Source organism: Balaenoptera ricei, chromosome 16 (genome assembly GCF_028023285.1).
Source record: "Balaenoptera ricei isolate mBalRic1 chromosome 16, mBalRic1.hap2, whole genome shotgun sequence".
In the NCBI taxonomy this organism is placed as follows: domain Eukaryota; kingdom Metazoa; phylum Chordata; class Mammalia; order Artiodactyla; family Balaenopteridae; genus Balaenoptera; species Balaenoptera ricei.
The window spans coordinates 68,888,236-68,904,920 of NC_082654.1; positions in this window are offsets into that span (position 1 = coordinate 68,888,236).

Genomic DNA, 16,685 nt, shown 5'->3' on the forward strand with positions numbered 1-16,685 from the left:
GCATGTGCAAGTTCTGAGGAATGGTGGAATGACCCAATGTATCTGGGAGACCTTTGGAGACAGATGAGACAGAGCTACAACAGGGCAGTGGCTGACAACCAACTCAGAGCCCATCTTCTCCAGCTGTGTGGCTGACAGGGTCTTTGTGCTCTGGCCGGCTGTCAGGCCTGAGCCTCTGTGGTGGGAGAGCCAAATTCAGGACATTGGTCCACCAGAGACCTCTTGGCCCCACGTAATGTCAACTGGCAAGAGCTCTCCCAGAGATCTCCGTCTCAATGCAAAGACCCAGCTCCACTCAACGACCAGCAAGCTACAGTGCTGGAAACCCTATGCCAAACAACTAGAAAGACAGGAACACAACCCCACCCATTAGCAGAGAGGCTGCCTAAAATCATACTAAGTTCACAGACACCCTAAAACACACCACCGGACATGGCCCTGCAACCAGAAAGACAAGATCCGACCTCATCCACCAGAACACAGGCACCAGTCCCCTCCACAAGGAAGCCTATACAACCCACGGAACAAACCTTACCCACTGGGGGCAGGCACAAAAACAATAGTAACTACGAACCTGTAGCCTGCAAAATGGAGACCCCAAACACAGTAAGTTAAGCAAAATGAGAAGACAGAGAAATACACAACAGATGAAGGAGCAAGATAAACACCCACCAGACCAAACAAATGAAGAAGAAATAGGTAGTCTACCTGAAAAAGAATTCAGAGTAATGATAGTATAGGTGATCCAAAATCTTGTAAATAGAATGGCGAAAATACAAGAAATGTTTAACAAGGACCTAGAAGAACTAAACAACAAACAAACAATGATGAACAACACAATAAAGGAAATTAAAATTTCTCTAGAAGGAATCAATAGCAGAATAAGGGAGGCAAAAAACAGATAAGTGACCTGGAAGATAAAATAGTGGAAATAACTACTGCAGAGCAGAATAAAGAAAAAAGAATGAAAAGAATTGAGGACAGTCACAGAGACCTCTGGGACAACATTAAATGTGCCAACATTCGAATTATAGGGGTCCCAGAAGAAGAGAAAAAGAAAGGGACTGAGAAAATATTTGAAGAGATTATAGTTGAAAACTTCCCTAATATGGAAAAGTAAATAGTCAATCAAGTCCCGGAAGCACAGAGAGTCCCATAGAGGAACATCCAAGGAGAAACACGCCAAGACACATACTAATCAAACTATCAAAAATTAAATACAAAGAAAAAATATTAAAAGGAGAAAGGGAAAAGCAACAAATAACATACAAGGGAACCCCCTTGTATGTTATTAACATACAAGGTTAACAGCTGATCTTTCAGCAGAAACTATGCAAGCCAAAAGGCAGTGATAGGACATATTTAAAGTGATGAAAGGGAAAAACCTACAACCAAGATTACTGTACCCAACAAGGATCTCATTCAGATTTGATAGAGAAATTAAAACCTTTAGAGACAAGCAAAAACTAAGAGAATTCAGCACCACCAAACCAGCTCTACAACAAATGCTAAAGGAACTTCTCTAGGCAAGAAACACAAGAGAAGGAAAAGACGTACAATAACAAACCCAAAACAGTTAAGAAGATGGTAATAGGAACATACATATCAATAACTACCTTAAATGTAAAAGGATTAAATGCTCCAACCAAAAGACATAGACTGGCTGAATGGATACAAAAACAAGACCCATATATATGCTCTCCACAAGAGACTCACTTCAGACCTAGGGACACATACAGACTGAAAGTGAGGGGTTGGAAAAAGATATTCCATGCAAATGGAAATCAAAAGAAAGCTGGAGTAGCAATTCTCATATCAGACAAAATAGACTTTAAAATAGAGACTATTACAAGAGACAAAGAAGGACACTACATAATGATCAAGGGATCAATCTAAGAAGAATATATAACAATTGTAAATATTTATGCACCCAACATAGGAGCACCTCAATACATAAGGCAAATGCTAACAGCCATAAAAGGGGAAATCGACATTAACACAATAATAGTAGGGGACTTTAACACCCCATTTTCACCAATGGACAGATCATCCAAAATGAAAATAAATAAGGACACACAAGCCTTAAATGACACATTAAACAAGATGGACTTAATTGATATTTATAGGACATTCAAAAGCAACAGAATACACTTTCTTCTCAAATGCTCATGGAACATTCTCCAGGATAGATCACATCTTGGGTCACAAATCAAGCCTTGGTAAACTTAAGAAAATTGAAATCGTATCAAGTATCTTTTTCTGACCACAACACTATAAGACTAGATATCAATTACAGAAAAAAAAAAAAAAACTGTAAAAAATACAAACGCATTGGAGGCTAAACAATACACTACTAAATAACCAAGAGATCACTGAAGAAATCAAAGAGGAAATCAAAAAATACTTGGAGACAAATGACGGTGAAAACATGATGACCCAAAACCTATGGGATGCAGCAAAAGCAGTTCTAAGAAGGAAGTTTATAGCAATACAAGCCTACCTCAAGAAACAAGAGACACCTCAAATAAACAACCTAACTTTACACCTAAAGCAATTAGAGAAAGAAGAACAAAAAAAACCCCAATATTAGCAGAAGGAAAGAAATCATAAAGATCAGATCAGAAATAAATGAAAAAGAAATGAAGGAAATGATAACAAAGGTAAATAAACTGAAAGCTGGTTCTTTGAGAAAATAAACAAAATTGATAAACCATTAGCCAGACTCATCAAGAAAAAAAGGGAGAAGAGTCAAATCAATAGAATTAAAAATGAAAAAGGAGAAGTAACAACTGACAGTGCAGAAATACAAAGGATCATGAGAGATTACTACAAACAACTATATGCCAATAAAATGGACAACCTGGAAGAAATGAACAAATTCTTAGAAAAGCACAACCTCCCAAGACTCAACCAGGAAGAAACAGAAAATATAAACAGACCAATCACAAGCACTGAAATTGAACCTGTGATTAAAAATCTTCCAGCAAACAAAAGCCCAGGACCAGATGGCTTCACAGGTGAATTCTATCAAACATTTTGAGAAGACTTAACACCTATCCTTCTCAAACACTTCCAAAATATAGCAGAGGGAGGAACACTCCCAAACTCATTCTACGAGGCCACCATCACCCTGATACCAAAACCAGACAAAGACACTACAAAAAAAGAAAAATACAGATCAATATCACTGATGAACATAGATGCAAAAATCCTCAACAAAATACTACCAAACAGAATCCAACAACACATTAAAAGGATCATACACCCTGATCAAGTGGGGCTAATCCCAGGAGTACAATGATTCTTCAGTATATGCAAATCAATCAATGTGATAAACCATATTAACAAATTGAAGGAGAAAAACCATATGATCAACTCAATAGATGCAGAAAAAGCTTTCGACAGAATTCAACACCCATTTATGATAAAAACCCTTCAGAAAGTAGGTATAGAGGGAACTTACCTCAACATAATAAAGGCCATATATGACAAACCCACAGCCAACATCGTTCTCAATGGTGAAAAACTGAAACCATTTCCACTAAGATCAGGAACAAGACAAGGTTGCCCACTCTCACCACTATTATTCAACATAGTTTTGGAAGTTTTAGCCACAGCAATCAGAGAAGAAAAAAATAAAAGAATCCAAATCAGAAAAGAAGAAGTAAAATTGTCACTGTTTGCAGATGACTTGATACTATACATAGAGAATCCTAAATATGCTACCAGAAAACTATCAGAGCTAATCAATGAATTTGATAAAGTAGCAGGATACAAAATTAATGCACAGAAATCTCTTCCATTCTTATACACTAATGATGAAAGATCTAAAAGGGAAATTATGGAAACACTCCCATTTACCATTGCAACAAAGGGAATAAAATACCTAGGAATAAACCTACCTAAGGAGACAAAAGACCTGTATGCAGAAAACTATAAGACACTGATGAAAGAAAGATGATACAAACAGATGGAGAGATATACCATGTTCTTGGATTGGAAGAATCAACATTGTGAAAATGACTATACTACCCAAAGCAATCTACAGATTCAATGCAATCCCTATCAAACTACCGATGGCATTTTTCACAGAACTAGAACAAAAAGTTTCACAATTTATATGGAAACACAAAAGACCCCAAATAGCCAAAGTAACCTTGAGAAAGAAAAACGGAGCTGGAGGAATCAGGCTCCCTGACTTCAGACTATACTACAAAGCTACAGTAATCAAGACAGTATGGTACTGGCACAAAAACAGAAATATAGATCAATGGAACAGCATAGAAAGCCCAGAGATGAACCCACATATATATATGGTAACCTTATCTTTGATAAAGGAGGCAAGCATATACAATGGAGAAAAGACAGCCTCTTCAATAAGTGGTGCTGGGAAAACAGGACAGCTACATGTAAAAGAGTGAAATTAGAACACTTCCTAACACCATACACAAAAATAAACTCAAAATGGATTATTAAAGACCTAAATGTAAGGCAGACACTATAAAACTCTTAGAGGAAAACATAGGCAGAACAGTCTATGACATAAATCACAGCAAGATCCTTTTTGACCCACCTCCTAGAGAAATGGAAATAAAAACAAAAATAAACAAATGGGACCTAATGAAACTTAAAAGCTTTTGCACAGCAAAGGAAACCATAAACAAGACAAAAAGACAACCCTCAGAATGGGAGAAAATATTTGCAAATGAAGCAACTGACAAAGTATTAATCTCCAAATATACAAGCAGCTCATGCAGCGCAATATTAAAAAAAACAACCCAATCCAAAAATGGGCAGAAGACCTAAATAGACATTTCTCCCAAGAAGATATACAGATTACCAACAAACGCATGAAAGGATGCTCAGTATCACAAATCATTGGAGAAATGCAAATCAAAACTACAATGAGGTATCACCTCACACCAGTCAGAATGACCATCATCAGAAAGTTTACAAACAATAAATGCTGGAGAGGGTGTGGAGGAAAGGGAACCCTCTTGCACTGTTGGTGGGAATGTAAACTGATACAGCCACTATGGAGAACAGTATGGAGTTTCCTTAAAAAGTAAAAATAGAACTACCATATGACCTAGCAATCCCACTACTGGTCATATACCCTGAGAAAACCATAATACAAAAAGAGTCATGTACCACAATGTTCATTGCAGCCCTATTTACAATGGCCAGGACATGGAAGCAACCTAAGTGTCCATCGACAGATGAATGGATAAAGAAGATGTGGCACATATATACAATGGAACGTTACTCAGCCATAAGAAGAAACGAATTTGAATTATTTGTCGTCAGATGGATGGACCTAGAGTCTATCATGCAGAGTGAAGTAAGTCAGAAAGAGAAAAATTAATACCGTATGCTAACACATATATATGGAATCTTAAAAAAGAAAAAATGGTTCTGAAGAACCTAGGGCCAGGACAGGAATAAAGACGCAGACATGGAGAGTGGACTTTATGACACGGGGAGGGGGAGGGTTGGGCTGGGACAAGGTGAGAGAGTGGCATGGACATATATACACTACCAGATGTAAAATAGCTAGTGGGAAGCAACTGCATAGCACAGGGAGATCAGCTCGGTGCTTTGTGACCACCTAAAGGGGTAGGATAGGGAAGGTGGGAGGGAGAAGCAAGAGGGAGGGTGTATAGCGATATGTGTATACATATGGCTGATTCACTTTGTTATACAGCAGAAGCTAATGCACCATTGTAGAGCAATTATACTCCAATAAAGATGTTGAAAAAAAGAAAAAAAAAGAAAGAAAAGTAACTCCAGTATCTGAGAGGGATTTGGGAAGTGGAACCTGACAACACTGGAAAGTCATAATATCTGCAGGAATATAGGCAAAAATGAGGAGCCTATGCTTTTCTCCAAATGGATTTCTAAGGTGAAATTCAATAATATTTCTTTATTTTATACATTAAAATACATCCGGATTTAATAACCATTCATAAGGGGTAGTGTTGCATATTGGTTCACATTTTGATATAAAACAGACCCTGATATAAGCCCAGCTGTGGCACTAATCCGGCTATTAAATTTAATTCTTGTAAGCTACTTTGTCTAAATCTCAGTTTTCTCATCTGTAAAATTGCAATTGTAACATATATCCATGGGTTGATGAGAAAGAAAAAAACACTTTAGAAATTCAAGTCAAAAACCAGAGTGAATGCTCTGGACATTTGTTCAATAAAACAGAGTGTGCTACACAGGCGGGTTCTAATCGGACTCAAGAAAGTAAACAGTGACAGTCACCATCTGGGACAAAAGTGGTAGCCTCCAGAATTATAACATTAAATTTTGATGAAGCATTTTACAGTGTAAAGTATTACGATCTCTTGCTAGACATCCTCCACATTACCTTTTAGTTGAAATGATGTGAAGTTCCTATGCTGTGTGTCTATTATTACAGTGATGGAAACAGAAAATGTAGATATAGATTAGAAAAAAGTCTATCAAAATGATTCTGAACTCTGCCTAACATATTTTATTTATGCCTACTGAATACATCCTGATTTATTATAGTACAGGAGGAAAAAATAGGGTGTGCTTTGATAAGGTCAAGATAAACTAAATTTATATAAGACAATTCCAGATTACTAAAGTATAGTAACATGTATATTATGCAGGTGAGTAAAATATAGCCTTTGTCCATACTTCAACAATAGTAAACAAAACAAACAAATAAACAAAACATTCATTTGCCAGTTTTATGGTCCAAATTAAATTCACTGTTTCAGACTAGTATGATGTAAATAAACTACCTCATCTGAAAGTCTCCTTCTGCCAATTTAACTTTCTCAGTATTCCAGCAATTAGAGCATAGTATTAGCTAATCCCATGTGCAAGAGAAGTGAAACTGCACATTGTTGTGTTCTGTGCTTAGTTTAATTTTTCAGAAATTTTAATATCTGGCATTTGTTATTCAGCTAGATCTACTAGTTATTCTCTAAGAATTTTCAAAGCACTGATAGTTCTATGCAAATGTATTCAGAGATCACCTGGCAAACCCAGACCAACCTATGATCACAGTTTTTATCCAGAGTTGCTTTTAGACATTTTAAAGCTTTATCTTGTATATTTAAGTTCCTATTTTCAGAAATTTTTTGCGTATATATTAAGATAAGGGAATAAGTTTATTTTTTCTGTACATGGTTATCCAGTTATCCCACGACCATTTTATGGAAGATTTTCCTTTCACCATTAAATTTCCTTGACATCATTTTCAAGAATTAATTGACGAAAAACCTAAGGATTAATTTCTGGATTTTTGATTCTGCTCCATTGATTTGTATATGCCTGTTCTTAAAACTAAGACTGTACTCTCTGGATTATGGTTCTTTATACTAAGTTTTGAACTATATCTGAAATCAGGCAGTGAAAGTCATTTAGCTTTCTTCTTCTAAATTTCTTTCATCTTGGTCATTTTCATTTCTGTGTTAATTTTATGATTAGATTTTTATTTTCAATCAAAAAATACCCTGTTTAGATTTAGTTAAGAATCTTATTGACTCTCTAGATGATTGGGGATAATTATCATCTTAAATTATAGAGTTTTTCTATGCATTAACAATAAATGTCTCCTTTTTAAGCTAGAGATTCTTTATTTTTTCTCAGCAATGTTTTAGAGAATTTTAGTGTACCAGTCTTGCATTTCTCATGTTCAGTTTATTTACTGGTATTTTATTCTTTTTGGTGCTATTTTAATTGAATTATTTTCTTTATTTTTGGATTGATCACATTGATCATATTGATCACTATTGATTATTTTATATAAATTTATTTTATTTATTTATTTTTGACTGCATTGGATCTTCTTTGCTACGTGTGGGCTTTCTCTAGTTGGGTGAGCGGGGGCTACTTTTCGTTGTGGTGCAGGGACTTATTGCGGTGGCTTCTCTTGTTGCAGAGCATGAGCTGTAGGCACACGGGCTTCAGTGGTTGTGGCATGTGGGCTCGGTAGTTGTGGCCTGCAGACTGTAGAGCACAGGCTCAGTAGTTGTGGTGCACGGGCTTAGTTGCTCCGTGGCATGTGGGATCTTCCCGAACCAGGGCTTGAACCCGTGTCCCCTGCATTGGCAGGTAGATTCTTAACCACTGCGCCATCAGGGAAGCCCCTCTACTGATTTTTATATAGGTCATGAATCCTTAAATCCTGCTAAATTCATTTATTAGTTCTAGTAGTTATTATCTAGACCCCACAGGACTTTCTACATAAAAGAGCAAGAGGTCTATGATTAAAGATAGATTTTTTTCTTTCTTATCTTATTTTATCTTATCTTTCTTATCTTCAATTTCTTTTCCAGAGATACTGCAATGATACAGTAAAATGCTGAAAAGAACTGGTGAGTACAGACATGTTTGTTATGCTTAAGGGAAAATAATTCAGTCTTTGAGCGATAAGTAATATGTTAGCTGTAGGGTTTTCATATCTGTTCTATATCATATTAAGGACACTTCTCTCAATTCCTAATTTATGGTGAGTGAATACTGAATTTTTTCAAATGCTTCTTCTGAATCTATTCACATGCTCATGTTGTTTAGTCTCTTATTCTATTAATATGGTATATTATGTGAATTGGTTTTTGATTGTTCAACTTATGTGTCATTTCTGAAATATATCCCACTTGGCCGTGGTTGTGTAATCCTTCTTTTTTTTTTTTTTCTGAATTGGATTTGCTAGTATTTTTTTAAGGATCATGCATCTATGTTCATGAGTTTGTAGGTCTGTAAGTTTACTGGGTTTGTTATCGGGGTAACGTTGACCTCATAGCATAAGTTGGGAAGTATTCCCTGATTCTATATTTTCTGAAAGAGTTTGTGTAGGACTGGTATTGCTTGTTCTTTAAATATTTGATAGAGCTGACTAGTGACATCATGTGGGGCTGTTTTTTTCCTACATTAAAAATGTATCTGAATTCCAATTCAATGCATTTTGTTTTTATAGGTCTATTATGATTCTTTCATTAATATTGAGTCATTCTTGCTAATTTGTGTCTTTCCTGGACTTTATCCATTTCATTTTAGTTGTATCATTTGTTAGCGAAATGTTGTTCATATCATTATATCATAATCTCTTTAATTTATGTAGAGTTGCTTGTGATGTGCTCTCTTCTACTTCTGATGCTTGTAAATTTGCATATCCTGTTTCTCTCTCTCTTTTCTTTTTCTTTTCTTTTTTTTTTTGGTCAGTCGAGCTAAAGATTTATCAATGTCCTTGTTCTTTTTAAAGAGCCAACCTTAGATTTTATTGATTTTTCTATATTTTTTTTGTTTCTTTTCTAGCCTATTGATTTCTGCTTTGATACTTATTATCTTCTTTCCTTCTGCTTGCTTTGGGTTTCATTTGTTCTTCTTTTTCTAGTTTTATTAGCAAACGCTTACATTATATATTTTAAAATGTTCTTATTTTCCAATACATTTATGTTTCTAAAATATGTATTTTAAGCCAAATTTTCCCTCAGTGGTTGACTATAGCTGTATCCCATACATTTTGATATCTTGTGTTTTCATTTCATTCAATTAAAATATTTTCTAATTTCCATTAGGATTTCTTCTTTGGAGGATGATATATTTAGAGATGAGTTATTTTAATCTTTAAATATCTGAAGTAGCACAAATTTCTATGAGCAGTTAAATTTTAATTTATATCCATTGGTATATATTAGACTGATTTCAGTCTTTTTTTTTTTTTTTGAGAATTGTTGTATGGCCTAGTATATGTTTTATCATCATAAATGTTCTAAGCATTCTTTTCTTGATAGATGGAATGTTCTATAAATATCAGTTTTGTCAAGTTGTTTGATAATATCATTCAAGTATTTTTATACAAAATAAAATAAAAAATGATGAACATATGAATACATATATTAAAAAATGTGTACAGAAAAGATTATAGTAACTTTGTTCATAACAGCCAGAACTTGAACATAATTCAAATGTTCATCACCAGAAGAATGGACAAAATTGTTGGTATATTTGTAAAATGGAATGCTGCTCAGCACTAAAAATAATGAATACTGTCTGATTCACTCAGCCACATGGATGAATCTTCAAAATATTATGCTGAACAAAGGAAATCATACACAAGAGTGCACACTGTATTATAATATTTATATGATAATTCTAGACCAGACAATCTAATCTATAGTTGTAGAAATCAGAGCAGTGCTTGATATGAAGGTCAGACTGACTGCAAGTGGCACAGAGAATTTTCTTTGGTCATGAAAAAGTAATATACAGTGCTTGGACTATTGGTTAATGAGAAGTATATATTTGTCAAAGCTAATCAAATTTTATAAAGATATGTGCATCTCAACTAGAGTGTGTACTTTCATTACACACACATATATACACATAATTGTACAGAATATTGCTTGCTTTTTGTTACATAAAAATTTGTCACACTTTGCCCCAAACTCTACTGAACACCTATAATGATCTGAATATAAATTTCAGTATGCTAACATAGTAAGTGTAAGAATTTAAATTAGATGAAGAGACGCATAAAGGGAGGAGTAAAGAGAACAATCATGAAAAGAGAAATTAGGAACCAAAATAGATTCACTTGCTTACTTCTTTAGGAATTTAGTTTTTTCAAAAAGCAATTCTTTTGAGAATATGAACATAGGCTATAGTAGGGTAGCTTCCATTTCTGACAAACAGCAGTCTCTCATACTGTATTCTATTCTATAGGTAATATTGATTGAAGAACTGCTTTATTTTATCCTAACATATTTACTTCTTGATTGCCCTACTTAAAATGATTAAAATAGAGGAAGTCTTCTGTGGAAAAAATGGAGATGAGTTTGAGTATAACACTTTCTTTTACTGTGGTTGACAGACCTTTTAGCTTCCTGAACATTTATCAGTGCTTTGAATTTTGACTTCACACAGCGTGTCAAGGTGAGATAACTAGCAGTTTGCCTGATTTTATCTGATAGAAAAAAATAAGTCATATAAACATTTTTCAAATGGATCTACACTAAAATGTAATTCTATAAGCAGCCCTAGGGTAACATTCAAGTGGAAAAAGTAAAGAATGCATTTTCAATTATTAAGGACCCCAACACATAAAATTTAACAGGAAAAATCAAATTTCTCACAAAGTAATGTCAATATATAAATAATATAGCAATGAGATGTTTTCATTAAATCAACAAATATTTATTGGTTAACTACCCTTTTCCAGGTTCCATTCTGAGAATATAAGAAGTTAAAATAAAATGCACGAAGCATCTTCCTTGCACTCGGGGAGTTTATTCTTCGCAATGTCATTATATCCACTATGTGCGACTATAGGTCCTGTTACAAAAATATCTGCAATATGAGGCAGTATATAAAATGATGCGTATATGAGGTAGCAAATGCTATGTTCTATGAGAAAGGAGAGGCAAAGCACTTCCTGCTTTTGTGATGAGAGTAGATTTTACAGAGCTGATAGAATGTGTTTCTTTGTCAAGTAGGGAGGCTCTCCAGACGAAACATACTCACAAAGCTCTATCCAATGTTAAAATATTCAGTTTACATTTGCCAAATAGTTGTTACCCCAATATCTCTTATTACACCCTATACCTGACACCCAGCTGCCCTAGTTCTACCTTTGGAGCTAAAATTTCCCAAGTTCTGTAAGTGAAAATGTTAATGCATGGAAAGCAGGAACTTTTATGACATGGCTCCAGTACTCTGGTCTTTGTCCATTTTTATTGGAGCATATCTTTCAAGTACCACTTGTTAAATATTTTGAATATAACTTCTGCCTTATAGGGTTTTAACAATGCACATTAATTCAAGTAGTTGAAATAATGGAATTCCAAGAAAAGTGATAATATGACTAAATGCCTGGGTGTCATTTCATATTGGAGAGAGATAGTAAGGGAAATTATTCACACATTTACCTGTTGTAAAAGTAAATTGGTGTCAGCCTGCAGAGGGAAAAAGTACAAGGCCAAGGAATTTGGATAAACTAACCCTCATACTGAAGGTAAATTTATTTTCTAGCTTTGAAGAAAGATGATAATAGTAATACTACATGAAGATCAATTTCATGAAGGCAAAATAATTTATTGAAAATTGTTCATTGAAACCTGATGTAATTCTCTTATCTATCTAGGCTAAGAATTGCTTTGTTTTAAAGCTTCAGCAAAACATATCCAAGGATATACTCATGTAGGTGAATATATCTTTGTATATGATGTAAAAGTGAAGAAATACTGGATGAGTAAATATTTGTGTATGTAGGTGTATTTGAGTGAAATCATTGCCATTTTCTCAGAGAGCAGACTAACACTCGGTATGGGTGTTTTATGGTAGAAAGTATATGTATTATAATATGAAAGAAATTGTTAGATTTGACAAGAAATCTAGATTACTAGATTTGTAGGTAGTAGTATTAGCGTTGCAAGTTTTAAATTTTATAAATGTCAACTTCTGCTTTTTCTTTTCTTTCATGGTTTAGCCTATTGGCATTGTATATAAGGCTTGTAACCCAACAGAAGGTCACAAAGATTTTCTCCCAAAATTTATTTTTCCTAATTGTTTATTTTTAAATTGTATATTGTATATCAAAGTCTAGATCCATTTTAAGTTAAATTTTATATTAGTGTGAGATATAGATCGATATTCATGTTTTACATATGGTGGTCAATTATTTCAGCACCATATATTAAAGGACTATTCTTTGTGCATTCCTTTTTCTGTGCATATTTGTCAAAATTATTGGTCATACTCATGGAGATCTATTTCTTTTTTTTTCTTAATTAATTTATTTTTGGCTGCATTGGGTCTTCATTGCTGCGTGCAGGCTTTCTCTAGTTGTGGCAAGCAGGGTCTTCTCACTGCGGTGGCTTCTCTTGTTGCAGAGCACGGGCTCTAGGCATGTGGACTTCAGGAGTTATGGCACGTGGGCTCAGTAGTTGTGGCTCGTGGGCTCTAGAGCACAGGCTCAGTAGCTGTGGCGCATGGACTTAGCTGTTCCACAGCATGTGGGATCTTCCTGGACCAGGGCTCAAACCCGTGTCCCCTTCATTGGCAGGTGGATTCTTAACCACTGTGCCACCAGGGAAGTCCCGGAGGTCTATTTCTCGATGTTCTATTCTATTCCATGGGTTTATATGGCTATCAGTACCAAACTATACCTTTTTATATAGTAATGTAATATATTGGTCACTCCCCAAAGCCTTCAAAATGATATATTTTACATATTTTATCTACAATTTATCATTGCTATCAGGCAGGAGGTTTAGTCCAACCAAGCTAATCAGTGACGACATGCCAAACCATCAGTAGACTTAATTTTACTTAATGTTCAGTGAAAACTATTAAAGGGCATTCAATGATGACATTATATGTTGTCATGGTACCATTTAAAAGTTATTGAGATATGAGAAACACGTCCTTAAGCTTCCAAATGTATGCTTTAATGAAAGTTTAAATAGTATTCAATAGTTAATGATAGCACATCTTTAAGCCTTAAAGGCATGAATAAACCACTTTGCAAAAAAAAAAGTTCTTGATTTTATAAATTATTCAAGTTACAAGTACGTATAAATTAAAATGTGTTATCTTAGTAATTTCAACAAAGTGGAAATTTTAGCCCTTGTTGTTTTGGATTCTTGTGTTCTATTTTGGATTTTTGAGATATACACTGTATTCTACTTAAAGAAGACTTTGCATCTGTTAGGTGTTCTATACTAATAGTGTTCTCACTTATGGGGATTTTCACATACATAAATCAACAGAAAGTACCCATTTTAGTTAAGTCTATAAATAAGGAATAAAATATCTAACTGTGGCTCTAAAATTTCACACACAAAAGAGCCATTCATTTTAAATCAGTTTTTGTTTTTTCCACAGCATATTCTAATATGCATGTAGATGTTATTCTGAGATTTTTTGGATTTGGAAGTTAAGGTAATCTACTTTGAATAGTATACTAGTTTGAAATATATAAAGTAAGCTTAACAATAGGATATAACATAAAAAATAACTCAAATGCATTTTGTTGTAGCAAAACTATCCCCAAATGTAAGTCTGTTTTCATTATCTGCAATCATAAAATCTTCCTTATTCAAAATATACTATATATTAGAAACTATTTCAAATGATAGTACTATAGTACTACCATTTCTTGTAATATCCATTTTAAACTCATTATAAATACATATAGATGAAAGGAGAGTCTTTTCAACAAATGATGCTGAAAAAACTGGATATCCATACACAAAAAAATAGAGATGGAATGGACCCTTGCACCATATACAATAATATATTTAACTCAAAAATAAATGAAATCAAAAATAGATTAAACCTAAGTGTAAGACCTAAAACTATAAAACCCTTTGATCTTTATAGGGGAAAAAAGCTTCATGACATTGGAATTGTCAATGATTTATTAAATGTGACATCAAAAACACAGACATCAGAAAGAAAAATAGGTATATTGGACTATTTAAAATTTTTTAAAAACCTTTTGTGCATCGAAGAATGCTATGAACCTAGTGAAAAGGCAACCCACAAAATGGAAGAAAATATTTGTGAATTATATACCTGATAAGGGGTTAATATCCCAAATATATTAATATAAGGAACTCCTACAGCTCAGCAACATAAAAGCAAACAACTTGATTAAAAAATGGGCAAAGGACTTGCATAGATATTTCTCCAAAGATATACAAATGGCCAATGAGCACATGAAAAGATATTCAACATCACTAAGCATTAGGGAAATGAAAATCAAATCCCCAATGAGATACCACTTCACGTCCATTGGGATGGCTATTATAAAACAAACAACAAAAACAAAGAGCCAGAAATGATCAAGTGTTGGTAAGATGTGGAGAAATTGGAAACTTTGTGCTTTGCTGGTGGGAATGTAAAATAGTGCAACCACTATGAAAATGTTTGGCAGTTTCTGAAAAAATTTAAAACAGAATTGCCATATGATCCAACAATTCCAGTTCTTGGTATATATCCAATAGTACTGAAAGGAGAAACGTAAAAAGTTACTTGTACACCCATCTTTATAGCAGCATAATTCACAATAGCCAAAAGGTGGAAATAATCCATGTCCATTGATGTGTGAATAGATAAACAAAGTGTGATATATACAAATAGTGGAGTATTATTCAACCTTAAAAAAGAAGGAAATTCTGACATGCTACAACATGGTTGGACATCAAGAACATTATTCTAAGTGAAATAAGCCAGTCATAAAGGACAAATACTGTATGAAACCATTTATATAAAGTACCCACAGTAGTCAGATTTATAGAGATAGAAGATTAGTTGACAGGGGCTGGGAGGAGGAAGGAATAGGGAGTTATTGTTTAATGGATATGGAGTTTCAATTTGGGAAGATAAAGAAAGTTCTAGCTATGGATGTGGTGACGGTAGCCCAATAATATAAATATACTCAATATTGATGAACTGTACACTTAAAAGTAGTTAAAATAATATTTTTATGTTATATGTTTTGCCACAAAATATACACATAGAAATACTAAACCAGCAAAGTCCCAGATATCATTCAGCCCCCACCACTTTCTTGAACTCCTCTCACACAAAATTTTTTAAAAAGACTTAAAATCAGTTTAAATCTATATTTCAATATAAAAATCAAGGATGACAATTGTGAGAGGATAAATATCCAGAAATTCTGAGTGACACTCCGTCAGCCATTAAGTTTGCATTCTTTTCTGTTCTTATTACAAAAGGAAAAAAGTCAAGTTCAAATTCTACCGAATTTTTACCTTAGGGAAACCGATCTTTAAGGTTTATCACTCCTACCCACTTTTTTATGTTTTTCTAGGAATCCCTAGTGGATTAACATACTTCTACAAATCCACCCTCAGCCAGCCTTCTAGTTTTATTCTTTATTAAGTCAAGTTGACCTAGACCTTTTTATAGATGTCTTCCTTCAGGTTGTTGCCATTGTACTCAACAATAAATTACCACATGGGGCAAAACTTACTTCTTAATACATTACACTAGTAGAGAAACCAAACTCTGAATGTACATAAAGACATAAGATTTTACATGTAAAGCTGCGACTTTACACAAGATTTCACCAAATATTCAATGATGATGGAAGAGAAGGAAAGGAGAGCAAAGATATTTTACTGCTCTGGCTAGATTTGGCCACTTACTGAACCTGCAAGCCCAACTTATCCTGTGGTTATAGGCAAGGGCCAGATTACCTCATTTTGCTTCCTCACACAAACATATACACTTGGGTATTCTAATACTTTCCAAGGCATGGAGTCCACCTCAAACTGCTAAAAGACTCTAGGGAAAGAATAAACATGTTGAGCAATTAGTTTCATATAGCACCATGCTTAGAAAACGAATAGCCTAGTTCCCAATAGCTATACCATTTCTCAAGGGGAAGGAAACAAGGCTCTCATGACTTAGTTCTTATATATATGTAGCTGAGTTTACCCGAGACTGAAAGTTTGAAACTGGGCTTTCTTTAATTGACAATTTTAAGTTCCTTTCAAAAACAGAGAATCTCAAGAGTACAATGAGGTCAGTTATAGGAATAAAGAAGAACTCCTTGGTGAGCTGCATGTGTAAATTTAGTGACTGTATTTCAATACTATCAGAAAACAAATGTAAAAGTAAATAAGGGTTCATTTTTAGGAAAAACCATCCCCCCCCATAAAGTTTTTGTG